Source organism: Rousettus aegyptiacus, unplaced genomic scaffold (assembly GCF_014176215.1).
Source record: "Rousettus aegyptiacus isolate mRouAeg1 unplaced genomic scaffold, mRouAeg1.p scaffold_m13_p_1, whole genome shotgun sequence".
In the NCBI taxonomy this organism is placed as follows: domain Eukaryota; kingdom Metazoa; phylum Chordata; class Mammalia; order Chiroptera; family Pteropodidae; genus Rousettus; species Rousettus aegyptiacus.
In genome coordinates, this window is record NW_023416284.1 from 168791132 (window position 1) to 168815972 (window position 24841).

Here is a 24841-nt window from a genome sequence, read left to right on the forward strand (position 1 = left end):
TCATCCTTCACACTGATTCAGTCATTAGTACCATTTCCCAAGCTTGACAATCCATCCTGTGCTCACCATTTTGGATATTCAGGCCTTTATTTTTTCTTTTGAAGATTACTGTAACTGTCTGCAAACCACGTCTCCCACTGTAAGCTTGGGTGTCTGTCATTCATTCTCATGCTGCTGCCTGAGGGTCTTTTGTAAAATGCAAATCTAAACATGTCTCTCCTCACTGCCTATAGGATAAAATTCCAACATACCAGCATGGCATACCCTCCTTGACCTGGTCCCTGCCAAACATTCCAGGGCCCTCCCTTGTAACTTCTATTCCTCTTCTCCCTATACCCTGTGGTCCAGCCATACAAAGATTTACTGCTCACAGAAGCACTTTGCTGTGTTTGTGTCTCGGGCTTTCGCACGTCAGAGCTTTGTCACCCTGGAAAACCTTTCCTCATGCTGCCTACCAGGCAAACTCCTACTCATCATCCAAGATGCAGTTCAAGCATGTTTGCCTCTGTCAAGCCCCTCAAGAAGAGCTAACAGCACCCCTTCTATGTCACAGCTGGGCTTTGTGCATCTTTCTCTTACAACTTATGCAATATTTTACAGTCTGCACTTAACTTCCAGAACATTAGCTCTTCAGAGGCAGGCGCATGTCTGCTCTTTTATGCATACTCAGGCCAGCACACAACAGTAAGTCAAACATAATTGAATGAGTTAATTAATAAACGAAACTGAAGGTATATGAGTATATATAATCTAAGCCACATATCATTTATTTCTAAGAGTAATTCCAAAGAGAATGTTCCAAGCAAAAACAAAAATGAGGGGAATAGTTTCTTTACGCGCAGAAACGATGACCATGGCCCAAAGTATAAACTGAAAACAACATTCCGCTATTGTGTGTCCTAAGGAACATAAGACCCTCAGGCCTCTCGTTAATGATTTCCTTCTAATACCACTAGAGCCGTCTATGATGCTGGACAGGGATTACGTTCAGGACCTGATGAAAAGATCTGTAGTGAAGAGAATATTTCTTTAATCCCTAATCTCTGAACTAGTGCAGGTAACCATCCATATTCAACCTCGAATTTTAGGTGGTACGAAGAATGGTCTAAGACTTATTAAAGACTATTCCCAGAGCTAAACAGGATAAAGAAGAACATTCAATTTAACCCCTAGATCAAGCACATTGGAGCATAGCAAAACTCAAGTTTTCAAATTGTTCTATCATTCCTAAAATGCAGGACAGAAACACGGACATATAATAAATAGTCAAGTCATAAAGTTACGTCTTCAAAGTGACAAAACTAAGCAAAGGACAGGTGGAATGGATGGAGATGAGCATGGCTGTGAAGCAAGGGGGAGAGAGGAAACCCGAAGTGTCAGAACCGAGCCAGAGGCCAAGCAGCAGTGGGTCAGAACACTTAATCCACCGGTCACTCCACACCGGCCGGGGCCTTAAGTAGAAGGCAGGACAGCAGATGACCGACAGAGAGCATTCCTTCCCACAGAGGAGGAAGCTGATTACAGCTTTCACGAGCCCTCACACTATGTGAAGGCTACAATTTAAAGGCTCTCCCTAGAAAAAAGATTGTGGAAAGAAGCAGCCAAGTCCCCCCAGAGTCACACAGAAGTGCAGTAACTCTGTTGACATTCCAAAAAAAAAGGGGGAGGGGGGGAGAAGCATTTTCCTCACAGTAACATTTTTTTAATTGCCTTTCTGGCTTCCTTTCTGGAGAGAGAAGGAAGCTGAGTGATGGCAACTAGATCATGCAAAAGACCAGAGGGTAGCTGACATGAACGTCTATCTGGCCCTCCTTACACAAAGGCCTTATTATAACACACACATAAAAATGCACGGGCAAGACTTGGAGGGTTGGTCCTCGCGTCCGCCCCCCACCCCCCGCCAAACTCTCTTCCAACCCCTTGCTTTGAATGCATTTGTGTATACACGCCCCGGACAGAATAAGTTCTTCATGTTGCCATGGAGCTGAAACCTCTGTAGTTTACATGGGGGAATCACACTCCTTTTATAACTCCGAAAGCAGAGGTAAGAATCACTGCCTAATATTCACTCCGCTTGTATTTCAGATTTTCAGTTGCTTGATTTCATGTTCACATAAGCTTTTCCTTTTTAACTTACTCTCCGTAAGATTACCACAATGGAAGCTGCCGGCAAACTGATTCTTGTTTTTGTAAAATCAGTATGCAGAAACTTGAGGACATGTTTGATCTGTGAGCTTCCTCTCCTAGGGCCCCTCCCTGCTTAGAGAGAATCTGTGACTTTATCGCCTCTTAGGGAAGTTTATGAGAAATGCAAAATATAAATCAAGTCATATTTACTAAATATTCTGAGAAACAAACAAAACATCCTATAACCAGTAGCTGTTTTCTCCGGCGAGATAAACCTTGATATTATTTATACTCTGATGAGTATTTTTTCACCTAAGACTCAGTGATCAAGATCATAGCAACAATACTTTTACAAATATAAATATACTTCTGCAATTTCCCCTTTGGGTTTCATTTCGAAGCTTAGCTGTTATTTTACTGTTTAAAAACTAAAGAATCTAAAGGTGGAGCAAAAAGTGATTCCTTGGTGCAACCTCAATATTTATGCCATCCCCTCTCCTTTTTGGATTTTGCATCTTCTAAGAAAATGGTGATTTGATTTACACAAACTCAAGTGTAAAGGAGTTAAAGAAAAGGATTATGATTTCCTACCTGGAAATATGCTTTTGATCCTAGCCACCCATTCTCATAATCTTGAGTCTCGATTTCTCAGGTAAATTCACCAATCTGCTGACAAGAAGTTTTGCGTTATGACTTCTCTTTCCACAGTGCGTACATTAAAACTTGACAATAAAAATGACCTTGACCGCTAACCACAGCAGCAAAACTGAACCTATTTGAAGAACGAGAGTGTAAACGTGAGGAAGAGGGACAGGCTCAAAAGGTAGGGAATGCAATGCTATACCAAACTCCACATAATACCAGATGGAGAAGCAAAATAAAATTTAAAAAATTAAAATACAACAAAAATAAATTGGCAATAATACTGGCTGATAACCCAAAGGATAAAATAAATATCCATGTGTCCCTACCTACATAAATAATTAAATCAATCGTGTAGATCCTCCCTCCATTCAAGGAGTGTGGACTGACTTCCAAAGAACAGAAGATAGAAGGAGAAAGTTAGTAGCATTACAGTGCAAAATGCCAGCAGACACTACCTTAGCCAAGTCTTTGAGGTCAACATCACTAGTGATCAGCTCTGCTGCTAGGACAGACCCCGTAATCTAAGGCAATGAGAAGCACATCTCACCGTTGTGATCTTCTTCCCCAGAACCCATAACTCCAGCCTACAAAGTTCCTGCCGACACTCTTCAAAAACGTCCAAACCTTCTGAAATAAGTGGAGTACATTATGGTATGCTGTGGTACGTTATTATACACAATACTGTATTTTGTGTTATTTATGTTAAATATTTTTAAAATGATTAGCCAATCAATAGTAAATGAACTTCTCAAGAAAACCAGACAATTCTTTAAAACTGTTAACCAAGCACTCAAACAGATCAGCCTTTTTAGGTAATAATTTTGTTTATATAGTAACTGTTCTTTTTCTTTCATTTCGAAGCTTCCAAAGCCCATCAGAATGACATCTCCAAATGCTGTAGACTTCAGTTTTTTCTTACAACAAATAGTAAGTATATTTTCACTATGCCTAACAATAACATGTTCTTTATTGATGATTCCGGCAATTATTTAAATAAGCTTATTCTATATCTATTTCGACGGAACAACAAGGTTAGCCCATTGCAGGAGCTTACAAGCACTCTCGCCAGATGCCCCATGCTGCTTGTGGATAGGCATTCCCCAGCCTCTTGGCTGAGTGACAGCAACCACAACAGCCCACAAGGCGGGTAGAGAATGATGAATAAAATGATAAATATTTGTGATGAAACAGGATGTTAGAGAGGGGGGAGAGAGGGTGGAATATCTCAACTGCTGAAGCACCGAAGCTACTTTGGAACTCAAACAGTATTCTCTTATAAAACTGGGAGCAGTAAACACATCTTTTCTCCAATGTTTTCCCCCCTTAATTGTAAATAATTTACAGAATTACTACTGCACAACACAACATCACCCAGGCACAGAATTTAAGACTCTGGGCTATCTATCAGACCACAAGCACTGTACCCCCAACAAATGCTGTAATTATCCATTGAAGACAATTCAAACAATGATGTGAAAATATAATTTTTCAAGTCAGAGAAGACACTTTCAACAACAGATCTGCCCTTGCTGTTGACTGAATGTATAATTTAAACAATTATTTACTAGGTTAAACCTTTCATTGTGCTACTTAGTAACAACAATAATAGTACTTAACTAGCTCAAGAGCTTTCTCATCAAAAGTAAACCCAAGAAATTCTGAAATCAAACATAGTACTTCACATACAGAGCACCAAGATTGAGAGACTTCTTATATGGAGTCTCAAGACTCAGGGCAAATGGCTCAAATGGTTCCCATTTATTCGCATACTGATTCTGATATCTGACATTAATTAAGGGACAAACCGAAAGGTGAAATGGCCACAATGGTTGAACTCTTTTGGACTTGTTTTCAGACACTGTTATCACCAATAACGCCTCCTTAGAGTCCCTAATACCCATCTCCTTCCTCTACGTCACTTCTTTCTTTATTTATTGCTGATTATCCACCAAAACGAAGTAAAAAATAGCTAAAACTAAAGCACCTCTCAGTGACAATTTGCTATTTAAATGCATCTCTGATGATCTGTTCCATTGAAAAATGTCCTAACAGTGATCAGTCATTTTGCTATATCACAAGAAAACAGAATGGCAACCTGGGGTTGAGAAATGAGGACAGAAACCAGAACTGAGCAAGATTTAGCAAGCTCACTCACTTTAGACTAAATTTAAATGTAAAAGCTTAGATCAATACAGAATTTGAACTTCTACTAGTTTTTAAAATTATAAACTCAACTCACCCTGCTTGAATTTCAACTGGTATATTTGGCAAGGACTTCCAAATGAAGAAACAGGAAATTATATAGATGAATTTAAAGGCACATGTCCTACTTTTGTTTTCCCTCTGTTTTATTGATCATTCCCAAGTATGATTTAGCAATCCCTTTATGCACTTCTCTTTAAAAATAATTTCCTGGAAAACCCAGTAATTTACAGTTTGAAAGCAATGCCTTAGATAAAGGTCACAGTGTCACATATACTTTAACGATACATTAGATACATTTCTGTAAATATGTTGTTCTCATGAGCAACAGGACATTGAACTTGAAATGATAAAATAAAAACCTATGAGTAGTATGTACAGAATCAGAGATGAATGTCATATTTCATTCCAAACACTATCGAAATGACACATGTCCTATTAGAGCACTTAGGTGTAAATAGTAACTCATTTGGATATTAGTTCCTACCCTCTTTCTGAATGAAAATAAGGCAACTCGATTAAACTGATCATGTGATCAAAGGAGATAAATACCCATTCTTACTCCTCAAATGAAAAAGAAAGTCCCGCATACAAGAATATCTCTATGATATCTCTACACTAAAAATGCAAAATCAAATGTATAGCATTCTGTAAGAATAGTTACTCACTTGTTCTCATCTGTCAATCCCAACTTGCCCGGAACTTCATGCTTAGCCTTTCTAATTGGATAAGTTCAACATCACATCCTATACCATTATTCATCTGTGAAGTAATCACAGGCAAACTGGTTTTCATATCTATTGACATAGGATAAGATATGCCATAAACACATAACTGGCATGATTCTTCTTCCTCTATGATTTAGTAAACTAATTTAATTACATTTTCTTAATAACTGTTTTGATGATTTTCCTTGCCCATTTATTTTACATCTTTAATATAACAATTTCTCTTCTAAAATTACTTAAGAGAAACAATCTTCCATTAGCTTTTTAATTCTTCCTTCCCTGTACAAAATACCAGAAGAAATATTGAACTACTATCTCTAAATACAGTTAAGAAATATACTGCTCAACTATCTACCAATAAACTAAATATTTATCAAATAACTTAGGTTATTTTTAAATGATTATAAGATCAATTAAACCAATAAAAAGAAAAAGTTGAAATGTTTTATAAGTTTCAAAAGTATATCCTAAATTCTGAGCTTCAGAGGAAGAAAACCAATAAGGCATAAGAGACTGCTAAAATAATTTTTCCAAATGACCAATAATTTGAAGCCACATTTCTGAAATTATATTTAAATTTTAAAATCAAGACACTTGAAAGTGTTCTAAGTGCTCAAAATAACATGGGAAAATTAATTTCCAAATATAGTGCTTTTAAAGTGTTTTATAAATATATTTTGTGATATTAAAACCTGATGTTAAAATTCATTTCTTAATTTGCCAGCTAGATTCATTGTACTAAGAAAGTCTTGACTATAGTTTTCATCCACATTCTAAACTCTCAATCTGTAAATCTACATTTATCCGTAAATATTATTTACTAGATCTTCTAAATATTAAAAATAGAAACTGATAATTACCCTCTAGCTAGATCATTCCGTGATTCTAGAAGATAGACGTCTATACAAATCCAATCCATTCGATAGCAGACCAAGAATCAATATGAACAATGATAAGCAGAGAACCACGCTGCCTTATGACTGTAACTTTTAAATAGCTTCGAAAGCATTCCTCAAAAACTAATCGAAATAGATAAACCAGATGACATTAAGTTAAAATTGTTAAACTTGTAAAACAACAAAACATATATTAAATCATACTGAGAAATATTAGGGCCAAGGATAAATAACAATAATTATTTACAATATCTAAAAAGTTCACAGAATCTTATTTTTCAAAAATAACTAAGAAATAAATTAGGAAAGAATGTCAAGCCAATTCACAAAAAGAAATATAATTAATAAAGAAACCTCACTAATTATTAAAGAAATGCAAACCAAAACAATGCAGTGATGATTTTTTACTTTGACATGGTTGTGATGAAAATGTAAAGTGATCCAAAAATAGACACCATGTATAATAAAATAGTCATATCCTTTGACAAACAATCCCACAGGAGAAAAACTAAATATTCAGAAATAAAAAAAGTAAGAAAATTGTGACCATTAAATTAGATCAAAATCATATAGCCATTAAAATTAGAATGTAGAAATTAGCAAAATGGAGAGTGATTAGGAAAATGTGATTTTCATAATAAGGACTATATCAAAATGATTATAACCATTTGAAATCTGTGAATATGGGTAAAGATCAGAAGTGCATACAAGAAAAAGTAAAAATCAAGTTGATACTTTATGAAAGGTGATCAGATAGCTATGTGTCTTTTCTTTATTTGAGATATAATATTGCTTATGAGATGAATTAAAAACTGGACAAGACCAAATGAATTACAGTAACCTAACTGACTCCAAAATAAAATCTCCCAGTTGTATCAACCAGTACCAACCACAAGTCAATAACTATTCCACAGGCAAGTTCACCAACACCCAGATCTCTGTACCCAAAGCAAGACTCAAATTGTATATGAAAAGAGACTGTGAACAATGCATAGCATACCCATATTTTCTGTGCCACTGATCCATGCCTGGGTCTTTAAAAGTCTCTAGCATGTGATGTTAAGGACTGTTCATTGCTATCTTTTTAACTGTACCAGATCCATTATTTCTATGGAAGTTCAAAACACACTACCAAATCATGTTGTTTGAATACAGGCAGTTCTCAACTTACAAACACCTGACTGGCGAAAACCAAAAATAAAACCAGCTGCCACTGTCCCCGGGTTGTCGCCTGCTAACACCACCAGAGGTCTTGCTGATACTCCCAGAGAGGCTCAGCTGTTGTGAAAAAAATCTTAAACTTTTTAGAGAGTTTGAAGGGAGAAAGACTCAAAACAGAGAAAAGAGGACCAGCCAGGGGAACCACACAAAGTCGGTGCTTAACCTGGATAGGACTCAATAAACACTTAAGGAATGAATTTTCACTCCTATAGTTTGAGCCTGATTACTCTGCCCCTATTCTAATCCAACGGCTTGATAACAGGCCTCCTTTGTGGGCTCCAGATTCTTGGAACTGGACCTAAGAAGGGAATCGAAAAGCAGAAACAAACAACTGTGGTCAACAAGCTGACCACTAGGCAGTTCGCAGGACAAAGTCTAGGTAGCACCAACCCAAAAAGGTCTATTTTCAAAACTGCAGGCAGAAAGTAGGTAATGTACAGAGAGACAAGACATGAGTGCTGAGAGAAGTCAGAAGAAGAAAATCTAGCAAGGCTTATTAATTAGGATGTCAAATGAGATGAAAGAAACGAAGTCTCAGTGTGACAGAGAAGAGGTAGAGTTGGTGTCAAGGTAAGGGTGGGCCGGGCCTGGTTTGAGACTAAGCTTGTGACCCCCCAGAGCTCCAGTTTGATATATTACTCCAACTTCATTTGGATGGCTTTAAAGAAGCAAAATCACTTTACGCACATCTGAGGTCTAGGAAATTCTCAACCTTCTCTCTATATATTCATCTTCTGAAATTTCAAGCCACTCCACTGCTCAAAAATCTTCCTCAGCTCCTCTTACCAACAGAATTAGAGAAAACATAGAATCTCAGCAGCTGAGAGGGTTTAAAGGTGTTTTAGTTCAACAACCCAATGAAAGGGGTAAAACTTCACTTTCATTCAAGATCCATGACATGGTCCAGGCTACTTATGATTCTCTGTATGTCTCTCCACATTTCTTGCCTCCTGGCTTTTACCCATGGCCACAAGACTGCAGAACTACAGGGGGTACCATGTATAGATAGTCTATGTGAATGATGCCCTCAAAAGTTTAGTAATACTCACCTCTAGGGCAGCCATGAGGGGCTCCTACCTTCGTCTACAACACGCTCTCAACCTAGCATGCCATCTCCCAACCCATCTCTGCTCCTAAAGATGCTAACAATCCTTCAAGGCCCATGTCATCCATGAAACCTTTCCTGGTTCCTACAATAACTTGTAATTTTTTCCTTTGAATGTTCATTTATGGTTTATGCTCATTTTTTGCATATTCTGTCTTTTTACATACGTCTATACTAGACTGTACATATATGACCCAAGAATGTGAATGGCATAGGAATCGGCTCTTTCTATACACAGTTTCAGGACCATTACCAAAATCAGAGCAGGAACTTAAATAACTGTTGGCTGGACTTTTGATTGGGAATGAAATAGATGATTCGGGAACTAGAAAAGTTTGAGAGAGTAGTTTTTAGACTGGAATTCAATGTACTGATGGGAGACGTAGGACTAAATTTTGATAATTTGGTGCCTCAGGCCCACTGGGTTGGAGGAAGTGCTAAAAGGTAGGATGTCACTGTCAAAGATACACTTTTCCTCATTTCGCAATTTCACCTAAGACCGAACATGTGCCTATGGAAAAAGAGAATTCCTCTTCACCTCTTCCTCCCTCCAGTAAGAAGACACAACCATCTGAGAAAATCAATTCCAAACTCTACACATAGTTTTGAAACAAAGTATAATATAACCACACGATTTAACCTGTTTTAGATAATATCGAAAAATAATTTTCCTTTTCACTTAACGAAAGTCTATTAAAGGGACAGTTGAAAGAATATCAATGTGAAACACTTAGAGAGCAGGTACATCATTCTAAATATGGCTTTCTCTACTACATGGAGCCCATGTGTCTGCCTAGCACATAATATGCATTTCCTTAATGAGTATGCATGCTAAAATACCTATTTTAATAGCTGTATCATGCTCCAAAGAACCCATTACGATCTATGAAAAGATAATCAACCATATAAAATATGATTTGGCATTAGTTTATATAGAAAGGGACACTTTCAAATTGATATTAAAAGTTTCTGTCTACATACAGAAATCTGATTATTTCGGAAAACTCTGAAATATGCCGTGTTTGTGTGGCATTGGTATGGTGGACACTGGTTGATGATTCAAAATATTTTATTATGTGTCTACATATAGGGGCATTTATACTCTGAAATACAAATCTCATGCATTTTAAGATCATTTAAATATGAACGAAGCAGGAGAAAGAAAAATAATATTAAAGAGTAAAGACGGGAATGAATTACATATTAAGCATGTAAAATAGGCCTTCACGTACCAACAATTTCTGAGATATTTTAGTACTTAAAAGGTTAAAATTACTTGGGTCTCTTCTCAGCCAGAAAATTTTCAGGGTCATCTTGAACATGAATTCCCACAGCAAACCTATCTATCTACTTACTTAGATTTATAAATATATGGAGCCTCAGCTATAAGACAAGTAATTCATTAAGCCCTGGAAATGCAGTGCCAGATAGGACAGAAATGGTCTCAGTCTCAGTAAAACTGAGAAGCTAAGATCGACGAATAGTTACTATAAATTGGGGCAGCTCGGCGATGCTTCTGAAGCTACTGAGATGCATGCATTTGCTTACCTGCCTTCAGCTTCCCCACTGGCCTACATTTTGTTACCGCTTTTTAAGATCTTTGGTCTGACTTTTATAGTCTGTCTATTTCCTTCTTCACTTTCAGGCTGTCAACTATCACTTTTGCAATCGACGTGCCATCCTTTGCCACTGACACTATTCTCCCTCTATCTAATGTACAGCTCTTCTCTAGAATAGGGACTAACAAGCTCTGAGTGAAGGGCTAATAGGTAATTTATATCATTGTAGTCTGATGACATTATCCAGTTTTTTCTGATGTGATATTATTATCAACGCACTAACCCAAGCATACATTTGAGAAGACAATTTTGACAAATGTTTTACCCACAAAATTTCCCACTTCTTCTCACAGCCCCTTCTAAAAAAACCAAAAACCAAAAAACAAAAAACAAAACAACAAAACACAGACACACACACATATACACAACATAAAAAACCTGCACTTCTGCTTGGAAGAAATATCCCTGCTGCCAGAAGAGGTTTCTTTAGGCAGAGTACTTAGAAATGGTGTCGTAATATATAGACTACTGTTTCTCAAAAGATAGTCCTTCAATCACCAGTATCAGAATGACCAGATTTTCTTAAAATCTAGGTTTCCCATGCCCCACTGCAGACCGAGTGAACTGTATGTATAGAGCCCAAGAATTCAGGAGCCTGTGGAGCATGATAAAGCCTGAAACCACTGGTTGAAACAGTCAAAGAATGCTTATCGAAGATGTTAGTATGAGCCCCATAGGCCCAAGTCCTCTATTTTACTGAGTCTGCAACATTTACTGAGTGCCACTGTCTACAAAGCACTGGATAAAATTAAGTTTAAAAGATAAATAATAAAGTTTAAAGGAGCTTCCATTCTAATCAGGAAGACAAAATTCAGGCATATGAAAAAGTCTTTAAAATATACACACGCATTTGTGACAACATGGATGGACCACGAGATAATCATGCTAAGCGAAATAACCCAGACAGAAAAAGTTGAAAATCACATAATATCACTTATACGTAGGAAATAATCCTAAAAGCAACACAGGAATAGGACAAACAAACAGAGACTCATGGACATGGACAATGAACTAGTGGTTACCAGAGGGTAGAGGGGAGGACAAAGCAGGGAGGTAGATGGGGTAAAGGGGGTCAAATACGTGGTGACAGAAAGAAATCTAACGATGGAAGGTAAACACACAGCGTAAATATATATATATATATATATATATACACACATATACATGTATATATGTGTGTGTATATATATATGTGTATATATATATGCCTTAATGTTAAAGTGCACAACTGAAACATTGGATTTCGTTAACCAATGTCACTATAAAAAAGAAATAAAAAATAATAACAAATAAATGAATAAACGAATAAATAAATAAATAAATAAATAAATAAATAAATAAATAATGTGCATGCACATTTAGGGGGAGCAGATGGGTGCACAGCAGCAGTCCTGTGTACAGTGGACAAATTCTGAAAGAGGTAGAGTCGATTCTGTGCAGCATATTGCTGAAAGTCAAAAAGGAAGAACTCCCAAAACGAGTTTCGGGTAAAATTTAAAAGGATTTTCAAGCGTGGGTCTCTGAAGAGGTGTGGAGATTGCCAAAGAATATTTATTACTTAAGATCAAGGTGTATAATCATATATCTTGGTACCAGAGTCAACACAGAGAGAAAGAGAGATGCCCCAGTGCGGGATCACAAAAAAGCTGAGAGACTGGTTTGAAAAGTATCCCTGAATAGAAGCTTTCACAAATATATATTAACTTACTAGGCAGAGGAGGTATTGTTATGCCCGGTTTATAGATGAGGAAACTAAAAATGAACTGAGACTCTTTGCCAGCGTTCTTATTGTAGGACACAGCTCGTCCATTTTGTCCATTGGGGACTCCTCTTTGCCCCGCCTGCCACTACCTCCAGCAGAAACATCATTACTTCGCTACCTGTCCTTCAAAACAGCAAGCCATTCAAAAACACATTTCTATTTCTTTCCATTTCAAGAAACCAGGTAAAAAAATAAACGTGTGTGAATGTGTGGCATGTGTGTGTGGTATGTGTGTTTGTGTGTGCATGTGAGCGTACAGTCACATATGAGTGTATTCACCAGAGCGTGTGTAGAGGGGGTGTCACTGACCAATTTAACTAACCACACATTATTTCTTAATTAAGAGTTATTGCATTTTAGTATTCCTATAAATGCTCTAGTGCTAGCATTTATGTCACATTATGTTTACAAGTCAAAATCTATCAGTCTCTTTGATTTGTGACCAAAATGACCACCCAAAATGGCCAGACTGGGTTAGCGACACACCTCTTTCCTCTGGTTGTCCTGTCCAATATGATAGCCATGTGTGGCTATTTAAATTTAAAATTAGCATTAAATAAAATAAAAATTTAGCTCTCAGGTGCACCAGTCACATTTCAAGTGCTCCAATGCCACATGTGGTGAGTGGCCACCATCACAGCCAGGACAGACCGAAGACAGTCCCATCATTGCAGAGTTCGACTGGACAGCACTACTCCAGAGTATCACTCTTTGTGAAAGTATACCTACAGATCACAATGTACACAACAACTGCCATTTACATCTGGTTCTAAATAATGCCGACAATCGTGATCAAACTTTTGTCCCTTCCACTTAACCTTTCCAAGCCCCTCCAGTAGAAACTGACTTCCTACTCAGAAATCCCTTAGCGCCTTCTGCTCATCGTCTCTCTTTTCCTGGCTTGAGACCTCTGTGCACACCCCTCTCCCCCACAGTAAGCTCCTCAAAACCAGTGGGGTCATATCCATTGGAGCATGTTCTCACAACCTAACTCAGTATAAGTTCCATAAATATGGGGTATATTCTTAATTAAAATATTGCTAGGTAGAAAATATTCCTAATGGGATCATCCAAAGAATAAAAATATAGATATAAAAGGGAGAAAGAAATAAGAAGAGTCTAAAACATGGAAGGTTTTGTAATTATTCCGAAGAGGCACCACTTAGATGTAAATATTGCCTATGCTGCATATTTAGAAGAAGGAAAAAAATTAAATTGTTTAAGAAATGGATCCAAAAATGTACTTAGCTCACATAAGTCAGAAGAGCACTGGGCCATCTAATCTATGACACTGTCATCAGCCAGCACAGAGACTGGTCCCCTACCACTGTGCAGGGTGACAAACCCAGTGCTCATGGTGACCTATGGGAAGTGGACTGCATAGCTTACAAGAACCTTCCCCAAAAAAGTGTGTATTGATCCAATTCTTTTGTGATTACAACATCCTCAAAAACTCAAATCTTAGATTCCAAGTGAGAACCTCTACTTATTTTCATTCTGAGAACTTCTTCTAGATCACCAAAAAAAGGTAAATTTCCTTCATGTTATCATTTGGAGAATTTCAAATTATTTTAAAAATGAACAAAATCTGATTAAAAAAAAAACCTGTTTGAGGGAAAAATTTCATATATCAGGACACACTGGATATGTTTATGAAGATGGAAAAAATTATCATGTTTGTACTTTACTGCTTAGCATTTTGTTTAGTCAACTTCATTAAGATTCTGGACACTTTCTTACAAGCTGTGGGAGCTGGCAATACCTACAGGGCCACCTTAGACCAGAGGAAAGGTACCTTCACAGGAAATGAAACCGAGCACAACAGTGAGAGCACAACTGATGACAATCGGAGAGATTCACGATAAGGACTAGAGGGGGTGATGGGGGTGGCCTGCGGAGGAAGTGAAACCTAAAACAGGGCTTCAGATGCATCATTTTCCACAAGAAGAGTCACCCACTCTTGCCCCATCCTTGCCTTCACCCCCGTTTCTGTCACCATTACGGCCTTTCTTCATTGCTAAAATTTTAGACGGATAGAAAGTGGTCAACTGAAAGACCTACCCTGCGAAGTTCTTGATCGGTCAGATTTGCAGCAGGAAGCTGCACATCTGCACACACCTTTCCAGCCACCATACCCCCAAACTTGACTAGACTAGTGTCTTGAGACATTATCTGGCTCTCAGTATATGAAAAAAGGCACTGGGGATATATATGCTTATAGATTTTGCAGTCCCAGTACAGGCAATGAAGCATGACGGCTAAGTGCCCAGGCTCTGGCACCAGCCTCCTGGATTAGAATTCGTGTGTAACCTTGGGCAAGCTACTCACCTTCTCAGTACCTCCATTTTCTCATCTGTCAATACAGTTACCATACACCGACAAATTGAAGTTGTCTACTAATATTAATACATGCATTTTTTTCATATTTCAACATTTCTGACACCACACTGGCCTCTTTCAATTAATTGGAAGCTTTATTCTTTCTTAAAGTACATCAAATACTTTCAAAAGTTAATTGATGATACGTTACCATCTATGAAATACGGTAGAATCTACTTTATAGGGTTTGGACAAAGATTAAATTAGTTAATGTAGTTTAGAAGTATTTAGAACAGTGCTTGGCCCTGAGTAAGATGCTCAAATATCATTAGTTACTATTATTGAATTTATGACTGAAAATGGACACAGTCATAAGATAAAATCATCTTATTATAGTTTAAATGTTAATTAATGCAGAGGTGTTGGAGAAAATGGTTAAATACGTAATCAAAATCTGATTTTATCTTTAGCCCTTGGCACTGTGCCTAGCATACAGTAAATTCTTAAAAAATAACTGTTGACTACAGCAATTAAATGTAGATCCAGCCCTATTCACACCAAAAGGCCCCCCATAACACACAAAACATCTATAATCCCTTTATATAAAGGGAAACTAGTAGGGACATGGCTCTTTAAAGCTGCGTTACATATGATATGTTCCTACTTTGTTTAGGTTTTCTCCTCCTATGAGCCCTCTGCCTCAGTGTCCACAAAGTTAAATCCTGAACCCCATCCGTCAACCTCAACTCAAATTTCATTTCCTCTAAGAAGCTTTTTCCATCTTCACCTCCCTCATCTGGTCTTCTTTCAAACCCCACCCTCACATTCATCTCAGCTACCATACACACTTTATTTTCACCTCACTGGACAGACTAATACTACCTTTTATTAAAATATCGTGTAAGAATGAGCACTGTATCCTGACTGCCACTGTTTCCCCAGAAGGCCTTACACAGAGGCAATCTGCTTGCATCCATCCCCGTCCCCCAAAATATGATGAAGTCCCAACTGTGGTAGCTCAGAATGTAACCTTATAGAAGATGCAGTCATTCTTGCAGGTGCAAATAGTTAAGATGAGGCTATAGCGGAGAGGGATGGAACCCTAATCCAACATGACTCGTGTTCTTATGAGGATACTGCCATATGAAGATAGAGACACAGAGAGAATGCCAGGTGCAGTTGGAGGCCAATATCAAAGTGATACATTGACAAGCCAAAAAATGCCAAGGACTGTGTCCCATCACCAGAAGCTAGGGGAGAGGTATATGGGGGAGATTCTTCCTCAAAGTCTTCCCACAATATATTCTACTCTTATCCTCTCCTCTACCCCAATTCGATTACCATTTATATTCCTGTGGCTCCCAAATTTCTGTCTCCAGTCTGTTCTCTTCTGCAGACCCACTTGTTCAACTAATTATTTGATATCTCCACTTAGATCATTCAAAGCCATTCTGAATTCAACAAATCCAAAAACAGAAGTCACCATTCCCTTAAATCAGGCTCTTCTATAATGAATTTCATTCCAGTGAATGACACTTCTGCCCATTCAGGTACGCAAGCCGCACATAGGATTCATTCTTGGCTATTTCTTCTCCTTTGCCCTCCACATTCAAGCCACCAAGTCTTATTTCTACTCCAAAAAAATATCTCAAATTTATCACATCTCCCCGCTTTTCTCCATTCTCCACCTGTATCACTCCACTGCAGTGGATTATTCCACTGTAGTAACCTACTCTCTGGATTATCATAATAGTCTCTTGACTATTGTCACTATAGATGAACTCCTGGCACCCTCCAATTTGTTCTGCAGCGGACTGAGTAACATGCAAAATGCAAATCTGACCCTTTCATTCTCGTGCTTAAACAACTTATACAACTTCCTGTTGCGTTCATTTTAGGTCAAAACCAAAATCCTAACCAGGTGTACAAGAGTTCGTGTGGAATGGCCCTGTCGGCTCTCCCAGGTCCACTTCCCTTGCTCTCAATGCTCCAGATACAGCAGTGCTCCTTTACATCTTTCATAGGAAGCATGATCCTGACCATCATAAGGGCTGGCGCGGGCTGCTCTCGCAACCTACAGAGCCCACCAACTGCCTTCATTGAGTTAATGTCTCCTCATCAATCACTCTGGACTCAACATACCCCTTCCTCAGAAAACCTTTCCATGCCTTTTTTGACATTTTCAGTTCACCAAAAAGATGAAGCTGTCCTATTCCCCTCCCTCCTAGTCCCTTATTCATTTCTACCATAGCACTTAAGCATAATTTGTAATTATATATCTGTATGGTTATTGGATTAATATGGGGGAATGTCTCCCACCTAAGTTGAAACCATGACTATCTTGTTTCTGCTGTATCCCCAGCTCTTAGAACAGTGCTTGACACATAACACACACTCAATACCTATTTGGTTAAACATTTAGTGAATAGTAAGCAAACATATGTGTTGAAAGAAGCTATGGTGTCTCAATCTCAATTGTCTATCATATTGTAATGCAAATTCTTTTTTCAGAAAGATATACACAATATTTTTTAATTTCCCAAAAGCTTCTACTCTAGCATAGTGGACATATAATAAACCTTATAGGTGATAATTTGGTTTAGGTTAACTAGATTTTAAATATATTTCTTCCGATATAGTATCGTTAATAGCTATGTTGCCATACACTATTATTAACTCATGTCACTGAAAATTTCAAATCCAATTAGCTGATTACTTCTTTCCTACTCCGATTCTAACAGCCCGTGTATGAGTAACAGTTTCATATGTGAGGTACTGTCGGTTTTAGCACCAGCTCTTCCTTTTTCAGGATGACCAATATACTTGATACGAGAAATAAAATATGCTAATGACAGAAAAATAAAGTGCTAATGTTACATCACCAAAATGAAAGAGGCACTTATGCAGCCCAGCTCTATCACAAAATTTTTCGAGTACAGATCATGGTATGATGTTGAGAAGGGAACAGCAACAGCCTGAATGTACCACTTCCAGGTAAAATTATACACATCACAGATAGCAACAACTATGAGTGCATGCGCACACCAAATTAACTAATTTTATTTTTATTAACACTGCCAATAAAGACAATACAACATCTTTTCTAAACGATGGGGCAGTGGTAGCATCTTATTTCTTTTATCAAATAAGAATCTTATAAACAACTTCTAATGATATGTGTCCTCAATAGCTGCTACAACCTTGGACATGATTGTACAAAGAACAACAAATGCTATGCAATATCCCATAAATAATCAGACCCATACATCAGATAAACAAATTCTAGTTCTCTAATAGCGTCCAACGCTCTCTCAAAACCATACTATTTCTCTGTAATTTTAACAAGAATAATGTTAGTAATAAAAGGAAACAACCACAATAGTCTCTCTACTTCCCTTCTCAACACTTTCTTCCTTCTAGCCCCTCCTTTTTACTTCCTACTCTTTTGCTATCAATCAAACTCAGTGTCAAAACTGCAACAGCACCCTGAGAGCACGCATGGATGCAAATGTGTGCTACATCCTTCTGGGCCGTACACCCGACTCTGTCCTCGTACTTGGGAACCAGTTTCAATTTAGATGCCATTAAGTGAAACCTACTAAGGCGTTAACAGACTAGATGCTTCCCACATGCAGCATTTGGAAGTTCTGCATTGGCTTTCAACTCTGCAGACCTGTGGCTATTTTAGAGCCATTTCCCCAAGATTCATGCCCATGAGGTCATGCCCAGCTGACCTCTTTGGAATGTGATACCCTGAAGCACAGCTGTAAAAACAGAGTACTCTATAACAACATCTCATTCACCAATAAACATAATGTTCTTTCAATCTTAGCAAACTAACACATTCATATAATTGTATAAATACAAAGTGAAATAAATGAATGGAAGAGCCTTAACTCTTATATATGTATTTTCCCATGACCAAGCAATGTAAAAATAAGCTCCTACACATGCAGGTTCCAATAATTTAGGATACCGTGATGGCATAAAAACAATTTAACCAAGAGAGCCCGAAGTCGCAGATTAAATCATTCCCACCGTGATTTTTTAAAAAATATATAAACATCTGTAGTTAACACTTTTATGGTGTGTTTCTTCAAGTATATAATTCCCTATATATTATTTTACTTTTAAGTAATACAATTTAGATTGTTTTATTTTTAAAACATGTTTTTCTGCTTTGGTTTAAATATCTTTTTAACTCCAAGTCATCTATCTATTCTATAGCTCTACCTAGTTTAATGACATTTTCATTCACTCATATTGGCTTTCTTAATCCCAGTGTATTTTCATGTGTTTTCAGGTCAATAAAAACACAAGCAAAAAGAATTCTAAAAATTATAAAGACTTTTGAAGAAAGTCACCTTAACTCTTTTTTCATGAGCAAGATCTCAATAAAGTAAATAAAAATTAGAAAACAATATTGTTAAATCCTCTTGGTAAAAAATACCCTCTACCTTCTTCCTTATAATAGTGTTTTTCTTCACCAGTTTCAGAGATTTGTATTCTAATATTGATTCGTAATTGTGCTTTAAAACTTAAAAAATAATTCCTACTAGATTCTCATTGATGAGATCAGAAATGTGCTTTACCAGCTGCAGCTCAAATCAGGAACTGTCTATAAATATCTTCTAAGTAAATCTAAATCCACAGTAATCCTCTTCTCACATACAAGCCTTTTTTTTTTCAGAATCACATTGCTCTTAATGAAACACGTCATAATGCAGTTTATAGTATGAAAAAGTTTATCATTATTCTATTCAAAGACCCAACTTTATAAATATCTTCTTATTTACCATCTACAAATATACTCCATATTCACAACGATTAAGCTTTAGGGAGTAAAATGCTATATACATTGTCTATATAAGAATACTAAAGTACATTTTTTATATTGATAACTATAAGTATATTTAGTTTAAAAAAAAAAAAAAGCTACCGTGATATGGCCCTCACTTGGTTCCTTTCACATTTAGTGTGACTATTCTCAAGTAATAGTAATAAACTATAAATAAATATATGCCAACTACACACTAATCACTAAAGCTAATAGCAAAGAATCTTGGTCCTCAAGAGAAGCAGATATATCTCAAAGAATTACCTATTCACCAGAGGTAACCACAGGAGTTAAAAACACTGCATGTATTTTTCATTCTGGGTAAAAATAGAGAGCTTTCTAAGCACAATTTATATACTTGAAATAAACTTTTTAAAAAGTATTTCTACAGTAGGAAAGTTGGTTTCATCATATAAAGTTATTCTGTTAATTGCAAAGATACAGTAGTTCGACCTTTCTAAAAACCCAGCAAACACTTCCTTTCACATTCATTTCCTCTCCAAAGATAAGAATTCTAGTCCCGTTTTGCATAACTGCTACATAAGGTCACAGAGTTACAGCTAAAAAGAAAGTCACAAATATAAGAATAATGCCCCTTCTGTCATATTCTGCTACTTATTTGTCACATAGTTATCTTGGTATCTCCTAAGTCTGGCTTCCAAAGGTCAGGGCACTCGGAGCTGGCTTCAGTCCCCTGGCTCACAGCTTTCCAGTGGTGCTGTACTCTTGCACCAACCAGAGAGCGCATTTATGTTCTGGATTACCACCCCTCAACAAAGATCCAGTGACCCACATCAGAAAGAGAGCTCATTTGGCTATCCTCCAACTACCAAGAAACAAATTCCCAAATATATCTGAAACTAAAAGAATTTAGAAGCTGGATTATCATTTGAAATAATAAAAGTATAAAATTCCTTTGGAAAACTAAACAAAATCTACCACCGACAGGAAGAAAACATTTTAAAAATCAGATTACTAATCCAAATAAAGTAATTATTAATCCATCCCTTTTCACTAATTCATTCACTCATTTATCCAGTAAATATATAATGAGTTGCATTAAGGAAGCAGGAGGTACAATCATGATAAAGAAGAGTCTGGGGTTTGCATTCAGACGACCTTTTAAACTCAAACTCCATAACACAGTGGCTTTGTGACCTTGGACAAGATGCGTAACCTCTCTGTCCTTCAGTTTTCTCACATATAAAATGAGGAGACTAACAGTCCTAATTTGTTAAGAGGATAAAGATTTAAAGATATGAAATAACAAAATATGAGGATTAAATTAATTCATGCATGTAACATGCCTAGAAAAATGCCTGGCACCCAAAATATTTTTTCAGTTCACTATGAACCAAAATCTTGATCAGATTCTAAACCTGCAATGATAAATAAGGTTCTATTGCCCTCTCCCTACTGAAGATGACAAGCCAGTAGGATCATAAACTAATTTCAAACCAGTGATTTATCCAAGTATGAAAGCACTAGAGGGAAAGGATTATAAAACTTCTTTTGGAAATTGGAGGACTTAATCCTCTCTTAGAAACTTCTGTGTCAAATTTAAATGTCTCCCCTACATATCAATAGTCCAATCTTACAGAGTCATTCACTCTAAATACCAAATGACAGAAGAATATAAATGCCAGCCATCTCATAATTATTAAATCACTTTTCAATGCTTATCTTATTTTAACTCTTCAGAGGCCTTGGTGCTGATGCTCACTCCCTCTTTGGAGAAATGCTTGACTCCCTTGGCAAAGTAAGACATGACTTTCCCAGTTGCCCAGCTTCCTCTCTGGTCCACATCTTGGTGGTCTGGCCTCAGTGTGTCTCTACCCTATTTTCCATGATCTCCCAGCTGTCTTTTAAGCTTCAGCTGTACTAAATTGTTTAGAATTCCCCCAAACTCCCCCCTGTCTTCTCAAACCCTCCCCAAGTGTTCCGGATACCTGCTGACCATTGGAAGGACCGTTGAGGGAAGTCCCATTTCACTCCTCCCCAAAGGATGGCTTTGGAAGCCATCTAAGCCTTCTTATCACCCTCTATTTCCTTCTGTTTTGCACTTATTCTACAATATCCTAATTGTTGGGTGCCAAACCAGTTCCCTCACTAGACCATGATGTCTTTGAGGGCAGTCATGTAAGCATTCAATTATTATTTGATAATATATAAGTATCATGAATAAATAGACTTTTTACAATGGTCTTCTTACCTAGCATGTATTGAGAACAAGTACTTTATATTAATTTGTTAAATCCTCACAACAATCTTTGAGGTCGTTTTAGAAATTATATCCATTGTACAGATGAGGAAAACTGAGGCTAAGAGAACTGATGTAACTTTTCCAAAGTCACACAACTAGAAAGCGGCTGAGACAACATTTAAATCCAGGAAGCCCAGCTCTGAAACGCACAACCAGGAGGTCATGCCCTATACTGCCTATACTGACTTTCCAGCCATAAATCAAAATAAGCAACAGAACTGGCTCTCAACAAGAATTATAAAATTTACATCCCTGGAGAACCTTAAATATAGATTTTTAAAACAACTGACTTGCCCCTAGAGACCAAGAAAGACCAGATGAGCACAACAAGTTCCTTCTACTACTATATACCCTCTTCTACTATATCACATACTCACTGTCTTCTCCAAAAAGCAAGAAACATGTTTTAACCTAAATCCTGCCCAATATCTAACACACTAAGGATTATCAATAAATCAATAATTAGTGAATAGTTACATCACAAATCATATGGGGAAATCTTTAATAGTAAGCCCTTTTCCTGTCTGCCCTGAGATAACTCATGGATTACAGTCCTAACCTTACTCCCAAAGTTTGCCATGAAATATCTCACTTTTATTATTATTTTCACATCGCTGTAGTATATAGAGTCTTTGGAAATAAATGACATCATTCTATTTATAGTGTTCTGTTTTTAGTAGTTCGATCATTGAAAATGTCAAATCCTAGAAAACGCAGCATTCCTAAGTGAGCTGCACTTTTTTTCTAAACAGATAAAGGGTTAAATGTTTAAAATAGTCGAATAAACACAAGCCAAAATATAACTCAGGATATAAAGAAAAAAATAAGATAGAGAGGTGATGCTACTAACTACATCTCCCATCATGTTAACTTCCATCTCTCACATGTATCAGCACTTTCGCTTAGCGACCCAACTCGAAGAGGTTATATTGAACACTTTGAGAAGTCTTTTTCTAAGACCATTTACATTCAGTTCCAAATATTCTAGTCAAGACACTTTCTTGCATGGAACCCAAACAGACTGTTTTTCATTCTGTCAAACCTCAGGGAGACAGGGAAACTAAGACCCACAATCAAACCAATGTTTTCATCAGTAAAATTGTATTTCCAAATTCTATAGTCAAGTTGCTCAGTTTGTCGCAAATATCCTCTGACCACCAAGATTAGCTACACTATTGCAGAGCCCAGTGCAAAACAAAACTGCAGGACCTAGTGCAAAAATTAAGAAGTTTAAGACATCAGAACATTAAACCAAGTTCGGGGCCCTTCTGAACTTGGGGCGTTGTGGGACTGCAGAAGTCACATGCCCACCCAAGAAGCTAGCCCTGTTGAGCCCCTAGATAGTTGTGGGGCACCATCCTACACTGGAAGTATAGCAATGGCCTTTTAACCCACAATCCCAATTTCCAAAAAGGCTCAAACGCAGCATCAAAGATCTTGTTAGGCAATCAGCGGTCAAACATAAACTACATTGAAGAGCTCAAAGACTCTGGATCGCAAACTGCTATGCAGAGCCTTAGGGTTAAGTGCTAGTAAAAAAGTGATTCAAATTGAAGTGCACTGCAACTTTAGCTTCACTAAATGTCTTTTTTTTTTTTGTAAATCAATAGGTCAACAAGCTTTTTTAAAAAAAATACTCTCCTGAGATGAAAAAGGAGGGTTACAAATGATAATCATAGTAAATAAAGCACCCAGGATGCCAATACTTCTAAATATTATCCTTCTTTCAATATTTGTCAACTTAATAAAAGTCTATTGTGAACCTACTATAAATTTACATTTCATTGAGAAATTAAATAATGTGTCATATTGGCTGAATTCAAACCACTGAACAAAAAGAGGATTCTGAAATTATGGCCCAGGCACATGAAAGAACATCTGAAACATGAGAGGCAGCAGCAGCACCTTAATTTCTTCATTTGCACCTGTACACCGGGCACCTGCCCTGGATGGGGCATTGTTGTAGGCATTGGGGATTCAGTGAAGACGAGACAAAATCTGCCCTGGCTTGTGCAGTTCATTGGTAAAGGCAGAGGGCAGACAACAAATTCTTTTAAAAATATTTTTAAAAATATTTTAAATTACAATTCCAAGGTATAACAGAGGATTGTTATTTATTCTAAGCGTTTCCTCCAAGAAGCACAAACTTCTTAGCTCAGAAATAAAAAATATTTTTCTGCCTACACTAATCAGAACTGTAGTTTTGGTCACTACAAAAGCACAAAATTCTTCTGCAGCATAAAAACAGACTAGACTCTCCCTCCCACCCCAAAGTAGATTCGAATTCATGTGTGAATCAAATTACATATGTTTGGGCCACAACTGCAAATGAGGTGTTGGGTCTGGATTAACATTATAAAACTTCAGATTCAATGTACAGTTCATAAGAACTCACAAGGTGGTTTTCATAAAACAGCATGCTAATCTCCTGGTTCTTAGGAGATTTAATTAATGTGTCTAAGGATCCTACTTAGCAACTCCAACAAGATGCTGCATAAAAACTGAGGATTACTGTTAATACAGATCTGGAGTAATTGATCCTTATCTTAATACTGCTAAATAAATATTTTCATAATGCCAGTGCTATAAATGGCCAAGCTGGGCTTAAAAGCAGTTAAATCTTATTATAGAGAAAATAAATATGCTGCAGGGGACACAACTATAAAGTGGCCACAAAGTATGAAACTAACATCCACTTTGACAGCTTTCCTTGGTGTGTCAGATACAGCTTCTATATAATTTTACTACAGAGAAAGAGAAGGGGAAAAGAGAATCATAGTTTAAAAAACTAATCTTGCATTAGCCTGGTGCCTTCCAGTTTTACAAAGCATTTTCACTCACACCATCTCATTTGCCCCTTGACTCCATTTAACTGTTGAGAGTGTGCTATAATGGAGTCCACTCTCTTTGGCATAGTACCAAGGAGCTACAACTTCCCCTCTGTTCTTAAATTCTAATTTTATTTCCTTTAGTGGGCCATTGAGAATATCTGTACAAATATTTTTGTGCATTTCATAACCAAATAAGAGTGCTACCATAACAACCTGAGTGAGGCTTGGATAGTAAAAAGAAAGGATCTTTGTGTTATATTCTGTCAAAGGGAAAAGTGATTTTAAA

The 24841-nt window shown here is 37.1% G+C and overlaps 1 protein-coding gene across 6 annotated transcripts in view; it reads right to left on the bottom strand.

Moving 5' to 3' along the window:
• Window positions 1–24841, bottom strand: part of HIVEP2 (HIVEP zinc finger 2) — a 180581-nt gene that overhangs the window by 135308 nt on the left and 20432 nt on the right. Inside the window, exon 1 of one of the 6 annotated variants that reach the window (XM_016119571.2) lies at window positions 2719–2739. The exons of the other annotated variants lie outside the window; for them this stretch is intronic. The gene's annotated coding sequence lies outside the window, so the exon portion shown is untranslated. Of the gene's footprint in view, window positions 1–2718; window positions 2740–24841 lie in introns of those variants that run through there. 6 annotated transcript variants of the gene reach the window in all.